The sequence below is a fragment of the Daucus carota genome, chromosome 5, assembly GCF_001625215.2.
Source record: "Daucus carota subsp. sativus chromosome 5, DH1 v3.0, whole genome shotgun sequence".
In the NCBI taxonomy this organism is placed as follows: domain Eukaryota; kingdom Viridiplantae; phylum Streptophyta; class Magnoliopsida; order Apiales; family Apiaceae; genus Daucus; species Daucus carota.
The window spans coordinates 34,185,127-34,199,673 of NC_030385.2; the positions used below are offsets into that span (position 1 = coordinate 34,185,127).

Below are 14,547 nucleotides of genomic sequence, written 5' to 3' on the forward strand. Positions count from 1 at the left end.
GTACAAAATAGATGGAAAGCTGTGCATAAATAAATTTAGGGTGTACATATATCAGCATCCATTTAAAATCTTACGGAGGTGTATTCAATTGGGATATTAATTGATTGTTTTTTATCTATCAATTTTAATGGATTGCATGTTATTTTGATTTTGTACGGTATCTTGATAAAATGTTGCAGAGTTGATATGGATTCTTTAGAATTTAATCACAATGCTTCAAATCTCATGGATTTTGGTGGATATTCAAAAAACTTAAAATACACTAAGATTTGCCACAAAATCCATCATTTTACAAATTCCAAAAAAACCCATCAGCATTTGAATACCATCAGATTTTAATGGATTTCATACAATCCCAATTGAATACTATCGGATTTTAAAGTATAATTTAAAATCCTAATTGAATGCCACCAGATTTTGTAGCATAATTTAAAATCCCAATTGAATACCTTTAGATTTTAATGGTATTTAAACAATCTCAATCGAATACCCTCGGATTGTATAAATGAATCGCTTTAAAAAAAAGACTGTGTCATTGTATGGCTGGAAATCTTCATAGAGATTAAAGAAATTTTATTTTTTAAAATATACTTTTTAATATAGAAATAATTCTACTACATCATAATATACTAATAAAATAATATTATCTCATATTTTTAACACCAAATCATATTGAAATTAATTTATAATATAAATAAACGATAATTTTAAAATTATAGAAATATATATTATATTATAATGTAAAAAATTAATATAAAATTAAAAATTAATTTATTTTTCATAATCATATATATATATATATATTATTTTTATGTATATAATCGGGGTTGGGGATCGGGTCGGGGAAACACTAATCCCGATCCTGCCCCAATCCTGAAATTTAAAAAATTTCCAAATCCTCGACCAGAACTTAACGAGGAGACACTAATAACTGCCCCCACCCTGATTTCGAAAATTTAATAAAAGTTTCTTCGTTCCCCGCTCTGTTTGAAGATTTTTCTAAATCTCCAACCACAACGGGGTGGGGACACATTAATCCCTCACTCCGCCACAATCTCTGAAACTTTTATAAACTTTCCCTGTTTCCCGCTCCATCTTGAAAAAATTTCCCGAATCCCCGATCAAAACGGAGCAAAGATCGAATCGGGGTCGAGCAGGGCAACATGAATGCCCATCCCTGCATCAGAGAATTCATGAATAATATTCATGTGTTGTTCGTAAACCTCGGTTCGTGAGTTGTTCGTGTGAGTTCGATCGCGAATTTTTCGTTTTCGAGTTCGATAAACATTTAACACGTTGAAACAGGAAAGCCTAAAAATTCGATTCGATTCAGCACATTTACGGTCTTAATTATGAATACTCGCAACATTATAATAATACTTAAATTCTGACATATAAATATATCACTTGATCTTTGTATTTTGACCCTTATAAAAAATAGTCTCTATAAATTAATAAAGTTTAGTTTATCAAATTTTTCTGTAATTAATTTAGTTAATCAAATTTAAAATTAAAATCATGAAAAAATATAGTTATTATATATTTGAGTATATTTTTATAAAAATGAAGATGGTGTTCGTGAAATGTGTCAAATGTAACGTGCAAGTTCTTTTTAACAGTAGAGTCTTTTAGACTTTTAAGACATTAGCTCTTTTTCACTACTTCAATATTATATTAATATCTTTTTATATTTGTTACATTGAATATTTAAAAATGATGATAAAATAATTTTAACTTCAGAGTAGTGCCCAAACTTTACATCCAGTTATAAAAACTTGGCCTGGTTTTAAAATTCTCATAAACATGGTCAAATTTTATCTTCGCTTTTTAAAATAGCGGCTAACACTACTGGAGTAACGGAACTCTTGCTGCCAAGTCCGAGTAGTCTATAAGTGGAGACATTTCAGGACATGGAAATAGTGTGAAAAATATATATGTAACTTAATGAAGGAAGAGTTTACACTGGTTTAAAAGATGTAGCTTGATAGAATATATTTTTATATATATTCTATATGATTTTATTCTCATATTTTATTATATTTTGCACTGATTTGGATTTTATTTAATAGATTGTTATTGTTTTATTGTAGGAAATAAAGAATTCCAAGTTCAGAAGGATTTGGAGATAAATTAGCTATTTTGGAGCTAATTCCTATGGAAATTCGGATTTATTGGTATCTACCCGATTTTTGCACTGTTTGGTCCATATCTTGAGCTCCGGATGTCAGAATTGGATGATCTTACAGCCCACGCGAAGCCCTTTTAATTCTCTTTAATTCAGAAGTGGTCCAAGAAGCAAAGTCCAATCAGAAAAGCCCGAAAACAGAGCAGCAAAGAAAGTTGCGAATTTTGACAAAGACTCCTACCTTGCTTGGAAGTTCTATTTTTATATTGATTTTAGAACATTAAAATTGTTATTATTATTATAGGAATAGATCAGATTTTATTATGAGGGGATTACGATTAGTATAGGAGGGGGAAGAAAAGAGAACACACATTAGTTACATACGCTATTTTACAGAGGGTTAGGTCTTCCTCTCCTTCTCTCCATACTTTGTTCTAGACATTGTTTTCTCCATTAATATAAGTTTGAGGTATTCCTTTTCATCTCTGTTTTTACTTGTTAATGTTTTATATGGCTCTCTTCATTATTTTCGTTGCTTCTACTTCTGCTACTATGTGTGAGTAGTTTCATTCTAGGACAGAAAGGGAGGCATGTTTGCACCATTATAATGCTTTATTTTCATTAGTGGTTTAATGGGTAACGTGTAATTCTAGTCTATATGTCTTGATGTTTGATCTGTATAATTGGCCAATATCATAGATTGATTAAATGCAAATAGAAGTACACGATCGAGAGATGTACTTACTAGAGGCACACATAAGATCAGCGGGACTGAAATTGAGTGCGAGAGTATCAATGGATTCCTGAGAGTGTTAATGCTTGAAAGAGATTAACAATTGCTCTAATTACATAACTTGTTGAATTATTATATGAATAGCTATTTTGGTGTAAGCATGATGAACCTGAATTATAACTAACCGCAAGCGCACGGTGTCTGTTGTAGTGCAGACTGGCAAATGCGGGTTGTATTCTCAAGGAGACAGATGCTATCAATTTTTATTCAGCTAAAGTCGATTTTTTCAAGAGCAAATGATGAGTAAAAATGTTTAATTAACCAATATAACTAAATTAACACTAACTAAAAAAACACTAAATAATATATTAAAAATCCAGGGCAATCAGGTTCACCATGCTTACAAAATGACTGGCTCTAAGCTAAAGCAATTAAAGTGATCATGCAACTAGAGTTTGTTAATCTCTCTCAAGTATCAACACTCTCGAAACACGCTTACACAAATAATCACTTTTAGTAATTCGATTAATCAGGTAATTAAAGCAAGGTTAATCTCTCTCGAGTATTAACGCTCTCAGAAATCTAATGATGCTCTCGCATTCACATTCATTCGGCTAATTGTATGTGTGCCTCTAGTAGTATATCTCTCGATTATACTCCTATTCGCATAGAATCAATTCATGATATCGGCCGATTACACAAATCAATATTAAAACATATCAATTAGAATTAACCAATTAATCAAATCACCGTAAAAATCATGCCAACATCATAATGCAAATATGGCTTCCCCTTAAGCCCTAGAATACACTACTCAATAATAACTAAACCGACAAAATAACCAAGACAATCAAAACACATAATATAACTAATAAGAAAAGAGAAGAAAACTATATAAAGAAACCTTTAACCTTTATTGCTATCATCCAAGAAAAGCTTTGGGTCTCTCCATAAGTCTCTCTAACCCTAATTCTAATCTAAAAGTGTACAATGATCAAAACTAATCCTATCTCTCATAATATATGTCTTTTAATATTTAAAACTTATATCTATACTATACTATAATAAGCCAACATGGGTATAATTTGTAGTCGTACAAAATTTTGGTTTGGTCATGTTGGTTTGGTGATTCATTTTATAACTAAAAGTCTGCTACACGTGGAGTTCTAATAGTCTTGCATCTCCAAACAGTCTAGAGTTCTCATAGTCTTACATCTCTAAACAATTTGATATACTACAAGATAAAAACTCCACTATTATTTTTTAAAATATAATTTATAATTAATAAAGATTTCAATTCATTAATATTAAAACACTAATAAAATAATGTTAAAATATAACTATATATAATAAGTTTAAAATTATATAGCCGTCCGTGCTTTGCACGGGTTTAAAGCTAGTATAAATAAAACTCCAAAACCAAGTAGGAATTAGTCTCAAAATTCACAGCCTGCTGTTCTGTCCAGTTTTCGGCCTTTTCCAGTTGGGCTTTGCATCTTGGACCACTTCCGAATTAAAGGAAATATCAAGGGCTTCGCGTGGGCTGTAAAATCGTCCAAATCCGACATCCGGAACTCAAGATATGGCCCGAACAGTGCAGAATTCGGGTAGAACCCAATAAATCTGAATTTTAATAGAATTTAGCTACAAAATAGCTATTTTAGCTTCAAATCCTTCTCAACTTGGAATTCTTTATTTCCTACAATAAAACAATAAAATCTATTAAATAAACATCCAAATCAGTGCAAAATATAATTAAATATGGGAATAAAATCATATAGAATATATATAAAAATATATTCTATCATAGTTATAAGTTGTTTCCACCTTCAATCGAGTAAATAATGAAGCCACAAAGCCTTGAAGGATGTAAAACCGCCATCAACTACAAGATTATGCCCAGTAACATACTTGGCATCATCGGATGCAAGATAGAGTTCAGCATTTGCTACATCAACCGGCTCACATTTTGCTCCCTTTAGTGCACCTGCATTATGAATCATGTCAATGAGCCTTTGTGTTTCCACTCCTGGAAAGAACCGGCTCATGTCTTCAATGGCAAACGCGGTTGGAATTGCAAATGGTGATATGCAATTGATTCGGATCCCATGTTTGCACAACTCTGATGCCACATATTTCACCAGTCCTATCACTGATGACTTTGATACTGAATATGTATGGTGTGCTAAACCTCCCATTAGCCCAATGACACTTGCAGTGTAGAGAAAGCAACCACTTTGACGCGGTATCATCACACGGAAAGAGTGCTTGATCCCTGCTAAAATCCCTCTGACGTTAATTAATTGCCATGACTTGGTCAAACTTTGCAAGATCTATGTCAATTATGCTTCGAGGGGTGTGGCATGCGACACCTGCGTTGTTGTACATAATGTCCAAGTGGCTGTATTTTGATACAGGGTAGTCAACTACATTGGAGATATTAGACTCTTTCGTAGCATTGCAGGAGAAGAATGTGGCATTTGATCCGCGTTCTGTTGCTAGGTCCATGCCACATTGATGCTGAATATCAGCAATCACAACTTTGGCTCCTTGGGAGATAAATCTGGTTGCAGTTCCTTTCCCAATCCCACTTGCTGCTCTAGTTACCAGATGTTTCTTAAAATCACAGTTTCTAGATGTTAAAGTGTACAATTTACAGGACTGCGAGGAAAAATTCCCTATCAGTTTTTGGTTACCCGAATGTTGCTATGAACAGATAGTTAGAGTGTACTCCACCAAGAAGACTGAACCTGATCTGGTTAAATGTTAAAATCACCCTTTTAAAAGCCATAACTATATTTACACTTGCTAATTTAATATAAATCGTCACGCTTTTTTCTTTTATCTCTTGTCACAGGTTATCTCTTGTCACATGTTAAAGTAATTTCTGATCTCTTGTCACAAGTTAAAGTAATTTCTGATGCTTTCAATAACTTTCTAGAGAAGAATTATGGAAGGACTCAGGTCCATGGTACTCCCCCAAAGAAGAGTTAACTATCACACTTTGATGATTTTACCACTAAGGTCTATATATATATATATATATATATAGAGTCCTACTCCAATAGAAACCAAATTAGCCTAAAAACTAAAAACCAGTTTCTGGACAGTTTTTTATCACTATTTTTAACTACAGAAATCACTAATTTGTACCTAACATATCACTAATTTATATATAACATATCTCGCGGATATAAATATATACACACACATATATGCAACGTATATGACCATCATCTTCACCCAAATCATAATAATGGACCTCTTACCACCATTACCAGACGTTTTCATGACTTGCCACCATTGTCTATCATCACCAATAGTCACATACACTTTCTATCATAACTTACAAAACTAACGACTACTTACCATCATCATACAACTTCTCTTGCGGCTTCCTAACGTCAATAACCTTCCTACGGATGAAATTGATCATCTATAATCGATTATCAATAGTTTAGATAAGTAGATTTTCTCAATTTTGATGATAAAAATCGTTGTTTATATACTATATAAAAACAGTGATTAGTGCAGTATAAATTAGTGATACCCGCAGTTATAAATAGTGGTAGGGAAACTGGTTTCTAGTTTTTATTTTAAGAGTGGTTTCTATTTGATCATGAGCCTATATATATATATATATATATATATATATATATATATATCTGTGTGTGTGTAGTCCTACTCCAATAGAAACCAAACTAGCCTAAAAACTAAAAATCAGTTTCTGGACAGTTTTTTATCACTATTTTTAACCATATCACTAATTTATATATAGCATAACTTGCGGATATAAATATAGTCTTTAATAGAATACATTCCTTATTCTTAAATAAATAGATGTAGGATTTGTTAAAAAGTAATAAAAAGAAGGAAAAACACCCTTAAAAATAGTAAGAAAAAACACTATAAAATAAATCAAAAAATATGTATATATATAATATTAATATAATTATATATATTAATACAAATATATATTTCAAAATATTCTGCGAATTACTAAAATAAATTTTTTTTATTTATAAAATATTACGGGTTATATATATGCTCTATAGATAGATAGATAGATGCATAAGGTTAGAGGAGAAGCTCGTATATTTTTTCTACTTGAAATTATATGTCTCCTCTTTGGTATTGTTCTCTAATAATCCTAATCGTATAAAAAAATGCACTTACCTGACGATATTGTAACTCGAGAAATTCTGGTGAAAATATCATGACTCAAGTCTATTGTGAGCAGAGGCGGATCTTAATAGTGCAAGAGGGGTCAGTCGACCCCTTAAATTTTTGTCCATAATTTTACATAATTACATAATGTCGTGAAACGGTAAAAAATTACATAATCTAAATATTAATTTTTTGTTTTCTATGTTATCATTTTGGTATCCAACATTTTAATCAAAGAGGACATGACTTATTTATTTTGTGGAATGGTAAGGAATTATATACTATGAATATTATTATTTTTTTTCGAGTTAAATGCAAAGTGTGTAGCTAAACTTAATTTTTAGAATGTTTTTAGAATTTTAACTAAAATTAATTTTTAAATAACTAATAAATATGGTTGGGTTAATATAATTTTACTGAGTTTGTGAAATAAATTTTTATACAATATATTGTTTAAGTTCTTTATTTTAGCATGTCAAAAAATAATTAAAATTGATTTGTATTAATTATGTTTCTATTGGATTGCTTAAATATTTTTTAATTTTTATTAAAATAGTTGGTTAAAGTTTGTTATAAATTAAAGAGGCCCGTAGGCCAAATACCACCCCTTTGATCGTATTTTTCTTTTAATTTTTCAGTTTTAATAATATGTAATAAAAATACTTAAATAATCGTATCTCGTTATATTAAAAGAATAATAATATATATATTTTTCACAAATTAGTATTTTCATAAAAAAAAACAAAAAACAAGGAAAAGGTGACTGCGATCTCAAATTTTAGGAGTTTGTATCATATGATATGTTTTAAAAAAAAATCTTCAAATACTTCAAACCCATAAATCCCTAAATCTTCAAAAGCCTAAACAACCAAATCTTCAAAACTCTAAATCCCCAAATTCAAAACTCTAAATCCCCAAATTCAAATGAAATTGATCAATCTAGGAACCGTGAATGTTGATGAGGTTGGATCATCATCATTTCGTGAAACCATTATCGAGATGTTAAAGAATTTTCCTGTTTGTAAGGTTAATTCTAAGTTAGTGGTGGTTGATTATGTTGTTCCACCTCTCCTTCCCAAATACTACTCAATTACCTTTAAATTGATGAATTTCAAGCCTGTTGATGCCATTTATCATGGCAATTATATGTATCTTTTTGCTGTGGTTGTTGAAAACGTTGTTTACCAACTTGATACTAACTTCGAGGTTCCAAAATCTTTGTTTCCCGGGAAAAAAATCGAATTAATCCACCTTGGAACTAGTTATTTAGAGCTTTACGATCCATATAATCTCTGTTTCACCAAAGCCTGGATTCGTCAGGCTGTAATGACAATCAGCAAAGGATATTTTTTGCAATAGTGAGTCCTTGCGTTGTCCTGAAGTAAGAGATTTTGTTGGCAGTGGATTTGAGGTTGAGGACTTTGATAGACGTTACCCTTCACGAAGGGTGATGAAACTTGTTCACTCTTGGGGAAAAATATCTCAAGCAGTATGGGACAAGAACTATCCTTATTACCTCAAATATGAAGATGACTCGTTAGATGGATATATGGTGATCGATGGAGATGGGGCTGATCAAGTAATTGCCGATGGAAGTGATGAAGGAGATGTAGCTCAAGATAAGATAAATTGTAGTGAGCCTGATGTTAAAGGTGGAGGCAAGGCAGATCAGAGGAAGAGGATTAGTGATGAAGAGGCAGTTGGTGTTGAAGGAGATGTAGCTGAGGATAAGATAAATTGTAGGGGAGATGATGTTGAAGGTGGAGGCGGGGCTGATCAAAGGAATGGTGATGAAATTGAGAAGGAAATGGGATTGGTGATTGAAAATGGTTGGGCTATTCAAAAGTTTGGGGAATCTAAAATTGAAAATGTGATATTGTTGGTAAAAGTAGATGAGAGAGATAAGAAAGAGGAGCCAAAACCGGTCAAGAGTGCAAAGAGAAAAGCCATCTCACCTAAGTATGGTAAAAAAGGTCCTAAGCTCTGTAGAGGTATTTGTACCTCCTCTGTTTTCCGGAGCTCTAGATTTGGGAGAGGTATGTGTGCTTCAGTTTTCCTGAGCCCTGCAGTTGTGAGATGTGCAACGATGAGAAGAAATGGGGTGGTGGTTTGATAGTCGAACGGTAGATGGGTGGTTGAGCGGCGGGGTCTGCTGGTTTGAACCGCCGCCGATCAAAGGAGCGTAGATTGAGGTTGTAGATGGAGGAGGCTGAAGAGTTTCGCAGTTGTCATTGAATTACTTTTTCTGTTTTATTTAATCTTTATTTGCCGTCATTATTCTTCATATTTTGATATTCATCCATATTTATATATATTTGTGTTGTTCTTGTGTTACTAATTTTTATGGATGTAGGAACTTCTTGTCTAACAAGGTGATATCCATGGTGGTGACGGATTGGTCCAGAAGGGGTGGAGAAGAAGAGCTAATTTGGCGATAATTGTGCCTTAATTAAGAATATTAATTATTCTTAATTAAGGTTTTTAGTACCATTTATGGCGACCATTATTGGGGCATTATTGGCCATTAGGGATGGCAAAATAATCCGATCCGACGGATACCCAATCCGAAACCCGAATTTTTGGATATACCGAACCCGAATTTTTGGATTTGGATTTGGATATGGATTTGATTTTTGTACCCGAAATTTTTTGGATTTGGATATGGATATGACCTCTACCGATCCGAAACCCGAAATCCTATCCGAACCCGATCCGAACCCGAAACCCGAAAAAAACCCGAATATTATACATATATTTGTTATGGATCAAAAATCGAGGGGTGAGCTTCGTGCTTTTTGACTGATCTCGCGAGTCGGAACTCAGACGGGTCCTCACGAGGTGCCTACGTATCTTCAGCGGGGTGAAGAATCAAGTCAAAAAACGTAGTTCTATTTTGGAGGGGTAGAGCCCTTTATATAGATGTCTCAGGGTTAGAGACTGATTAGAAGTAGGATCCCTGGTGTTAGAGTCCTAGTAGAAATAGGTATTTGAGTCAGAGATAGGATAGGACTGATCCTTGATCCTTATCTTGAGCTGCTGGAGGTTATCTAGGACTCTAGATAGTTATCCACGAAATTCAGAGTTCTTGTAGGACTCTCGGAGTCCTGGACTCGTCAGTCAGACTCCTAGTAGAACTAGGATTCGAGTTCTGGGCCCTGACCGGGCTAGGGGCTCGTGCCTTGAGTTTGGGCAGCCCATGTTTCTCAAACATGAATGCCCAACAGGTTTTTTATAACCTCAATCTGCTAGCCACGAATTTTGGGTGATAAACCCAGAATCCGGGCCTTATATTCTGGCTTTTAATCAGACCCGGGCTCAAAATTACCCAATAATTTTTAGGGCCAATTTCAGACCCATATCAATATTATAAATAATTTAATATGAATGTGTGTGTGTGTGTCTATATATATAACATATTTATATTTAATTATTTGGATGAATGTAATATAATACTCTCAATATCAATAGACTAGGTTAAAGGAATAAGGATTTCTATTTAAGACAAATACTTCATTAATAATATATTGTATAAAATATATTGTATATTGGTAATAATGAAAATTAATATGGTTTAAGTTTATATTATTCTAATTTAAACCAATAAAATCCAATCCAATAATCTTAATTTTGAAAAAAAAAATACTTAATTATCATAGTTCAGACAGGTTTATAATTTTTAATTTTTTTTTTAAGATATCCGGTTGAAACCCGAATCCGATCCGAAACCCGAAAAAACCCGACGGATTGGATTTGGATTTTACATTTTAATATCCAAACCCGAACCCGATCCGATCCAAAATATAACGGATTGGATATGGATTTCATGAAACCCGACCCGATCCGACCCGATTGCCATCCCTATTGGCCATAGAGGCATTTAAGTGCCATAATGTTGGCTCGTTTATGTCTTTATTTTAATTTTTTTAAATTCAGTCACATTCATTTTATTCTGTTTTGTCTTATTTTCAGGATGTTTTGAAAAAGAATTTAAGAATTTATTTATTAAGGCTGCTTCCGAGAAGACGCGAACCTTGGTGCACAAGATAGTTGAGCTACAAACATAGATAGAAAAGAATAAAGAAGACATAATTTTTAGTCTATTTTGTAATCAATGTAATTTTTGTAGGGTACTCTTTTTCCCCCTTGAGTTTTTTTCCCACAGGGTTTTGCTCTTGAGGGGTTTTAACGAGGCCCTTTTTTTGTGGGTTATCTCTTCTGACTTGAAAGGCTATGTTATCTAAGCTTCCGGAGTATTTACATACTTTCGGTTAGATGATATACCTTCTTGAACGAAGGAAACTCTATCTATCCGGATTTGTAACTTTCTTTCTTGGTATAATATAACCGTTTTATGACAAAAAAAAAATCTTTCAATGTCTAAACGAAGCATATTTATTCGTGCTAAACAACCTTACATCTTGCTCATACAGTCATACTTGCTCCTTGTTAACACCGTTATTATAAGTTAGCGGTAGTACACGAATTGCATCAAAATTCATAGTTTAGGTACACAATATGCATAATTGATAGTTCAAGTACACAAATTGCATAACTAGCATACTTCAAGTACACACTTTATAGTTTACTCATTTTTTTTTCCTGTGTTTATTCTGATTAATCATCATTACAAAATATTATATACGACCCCCCTTATTTTCGGAGCTGGATCCGCCACTGATTCTGAGATGCACCCCTGTTTGCAAATCATGGTATTCATTCATAAATTACTCTCTCTTTATTAACCTTCACCTCTATGGTGCAAAACATACCAAGTAGTATCTCTTATGTAACTACGAACTAAAACAGCTCTTTCGATTACGGTATTTATCAATACAATACGACACGGAAGCATGGGTCCAACATTACAGATTGGTTTATCCTCGTAAGCTAAAATCATATGAAGAACCATTAATTATTCATGGTTGTTGTAATGGACTTTGTTTTAACCAATTTTTTCGGGGTTAAAAGCCAAGCCTATTTAATTTCTATAACAATGGAGTACGTGTTTTTATGTATGAATAATAAAAAGATCGAATGAAAAAATATCGGAAAGAAAATAAGAGACGAGAACACAAGCAATTTTGGTGACGCGGAAAACCCCTTGTAAAAGGTTAAAAACCGCGGGTGGGATTGGTTACCCAGCCTATAAAGAAATTCATTATAATAATGTAGTACAAGATGACTTTGATTACAATTTGCAGGTGATGAAAAGTAGAATTACTACGTAACTTCGGTTTAATAGGCTGATATATGCAGAGTGTAGATGGCTCAAGTTAGTAGCCTGTCGTCCCATTTTCCCATGTAGTTGCCTGCTTACATATTTTCTCCTGCTAGAGTCCTATACCTCCACTAACTCCTAATCATGCGCCAACTCCTCCCTACATGCATGCCACTTCCCACCAGTTATCTTATCTGCCGCTTTGTTTTCAAAGGCTCCTCCTAAATAGCTGGACCGTTTTGAACCATTTTCCACGTTTATTCATTAGTTAAATCTTTATTGTAAGATAAATATTATTTCCTTAATATTTATTTCTTGCGTCATTAAAATATCCACAACTAAATGAACTCGGTCAACCTCCTTGTTACGTTAAGACTCCTTCCGTCATGTGTGTAAAATCAGGGCACAACAATAGCCTCTAATTTTATTGGTGGAGGCGTGCAACCAATGAAATTACTTCTAGAACATTCCATTTTCCTAAGATCATGGCAAATAAGAACACCCGCTTGATATTTATTTCTTCACCTAGGGAGAACACCGACACCATGTTTGTGATAAGAGAACACCGACGCCATGTTTTGCTACTGACGCTTGCAACTGTGGTAGCTTTGACTTCTATTCTCATCATGCCATATGGATTTGCAATGTTCGTTGTTGTCATGTATCAAGTCTCAATCCCGTTGTGTCGTTAATGTTACCTCGAGTTCATTGTTGTCTAGATCTTCTAATGATGAATACATCGACGAGTAGCTCACTTGTTTTCGTTAGCTTCACGCTCTAAGATGAGAATATTTTGTATTCGCTATAGTTGTTTATAAGCTTAGATGTAGTTAAAATCAGCCCCGTAATATTAACATGTCAAGTTGTGACATTGCTTTGCATTATATTTGTAAAGCCCCTTGTTGGTGTCTTCCGACATCTACAAGATGTTGTATATTTGTCATTGTCAGCAACACATTCCTATGTGTCCGGCCATGACTTGAAATTGGTTCATGTGACCCCTTAATTTGGAGTGATCGTGACGAATGAACAAGAGTGCCAACACGTAAAGTGTTTTGTAACATGTCTTCGTCCTTCATATGTAACTTGTAGACATGATGTGTATCTTATTATCATAACGTGATATGTTGTTTGAAACTTTATATGTCACTTGTAATTATAATGTGTGACATGTAGTCAATGCAATATGTCATGACACGTGTAAGTGATGGCATATAAAATTGTGTGTTGTAATTCACGTGTAATGTGTCCGACCAAGGGTCATGACCTGTGTAATTTTGTGGAGTTTTCATCGTCATTGTGTTAGATACATCGATGTATTTTAACTTGTAATATCCGTAATTGTAGTCGACAAATATATTTTTCAAACGTAGTATATGTATTCGACAAATATATATATTCGATGAATATATAATTTTCAGACGTTGATGCATGTAGTATATGTATTCGACAAATATATAATTTTCAAACGTTGTTGTATTCAACAAATTTGTTTATTTTCAAACGTCGATGCATGCATTCGTAGGCTAGTTAAAAGGTCTTTCCCTCTTGAAACTTAGCTCGTAATTGTAATTGGGATTATGAAATATTTGAATTCATAATGTTTTAATGCATCATTATTCGTGGCGTTAGTTGTTTGTGTAATGTGTATTATTGTCGTCATCATCTTTCGATAATGATAAACCGTAGTAGGATGGGTGATCAGCCCTCCTTGTCCATTACATATGTATCTAAAATATACTCATGCAATATCATGTCACAATAAATATCATGGTGAAGACATCAATTTTAAGCAGTTAAACATGAAGACAATTTGGAACAACTTGCATAACATATTTCATCACACATATCAAATCAAGTAGAGTAGCGAGACATGTAAAAAACAAGCACATGTAACATTATGCTTAGGTCACAAATCATTCAAGCAAACATTTACTCGAAGCATTAAATATATAATCTAAATGACATAAGGCCAAGTAAATATCGTAATCAACTTATTATCATATTGCTAAAGACTAAGAGAATAAAGAGGATGAGTTCACTTATATGTGATAAAGTTTCAATAGTAGCATGTTCGGGCCCCTGGGGACTTGTAATTCGTAATTCGTAATGTGTCGTTGAATCTCGTTGGAGTCGTCGGACACTTCTAGAGGTGTCAACGATTCACGTCATGGTGTTGCCCGTCATGTCCCCTGTCATCAAGCTGACCTTAATCAACTTTTTTGGACTTGTCGCAACAAGTAGTCTCTTTTTGACTATTTCTTCTATGTTTATCCTTCCTGGGCATGTCATGTCTTCTTCATC

The 14,547-nt window shown here is 33.4% G+C and overlaps 1 pseudogene; it reads right to left on the reverse strand.

Annotated features, from left to right (window-relative positions):
- Positions 1–4,687: 4,687 nt before the first annotated feature.
- Positions 4,688–6,294, reverse strand: LOC108221631 (secoisolariciresinol dehydrogenase-like; annotated as a pseudogene).
- Positions 6,295–14,547: the final 8,253 nt, after the last annotated feature.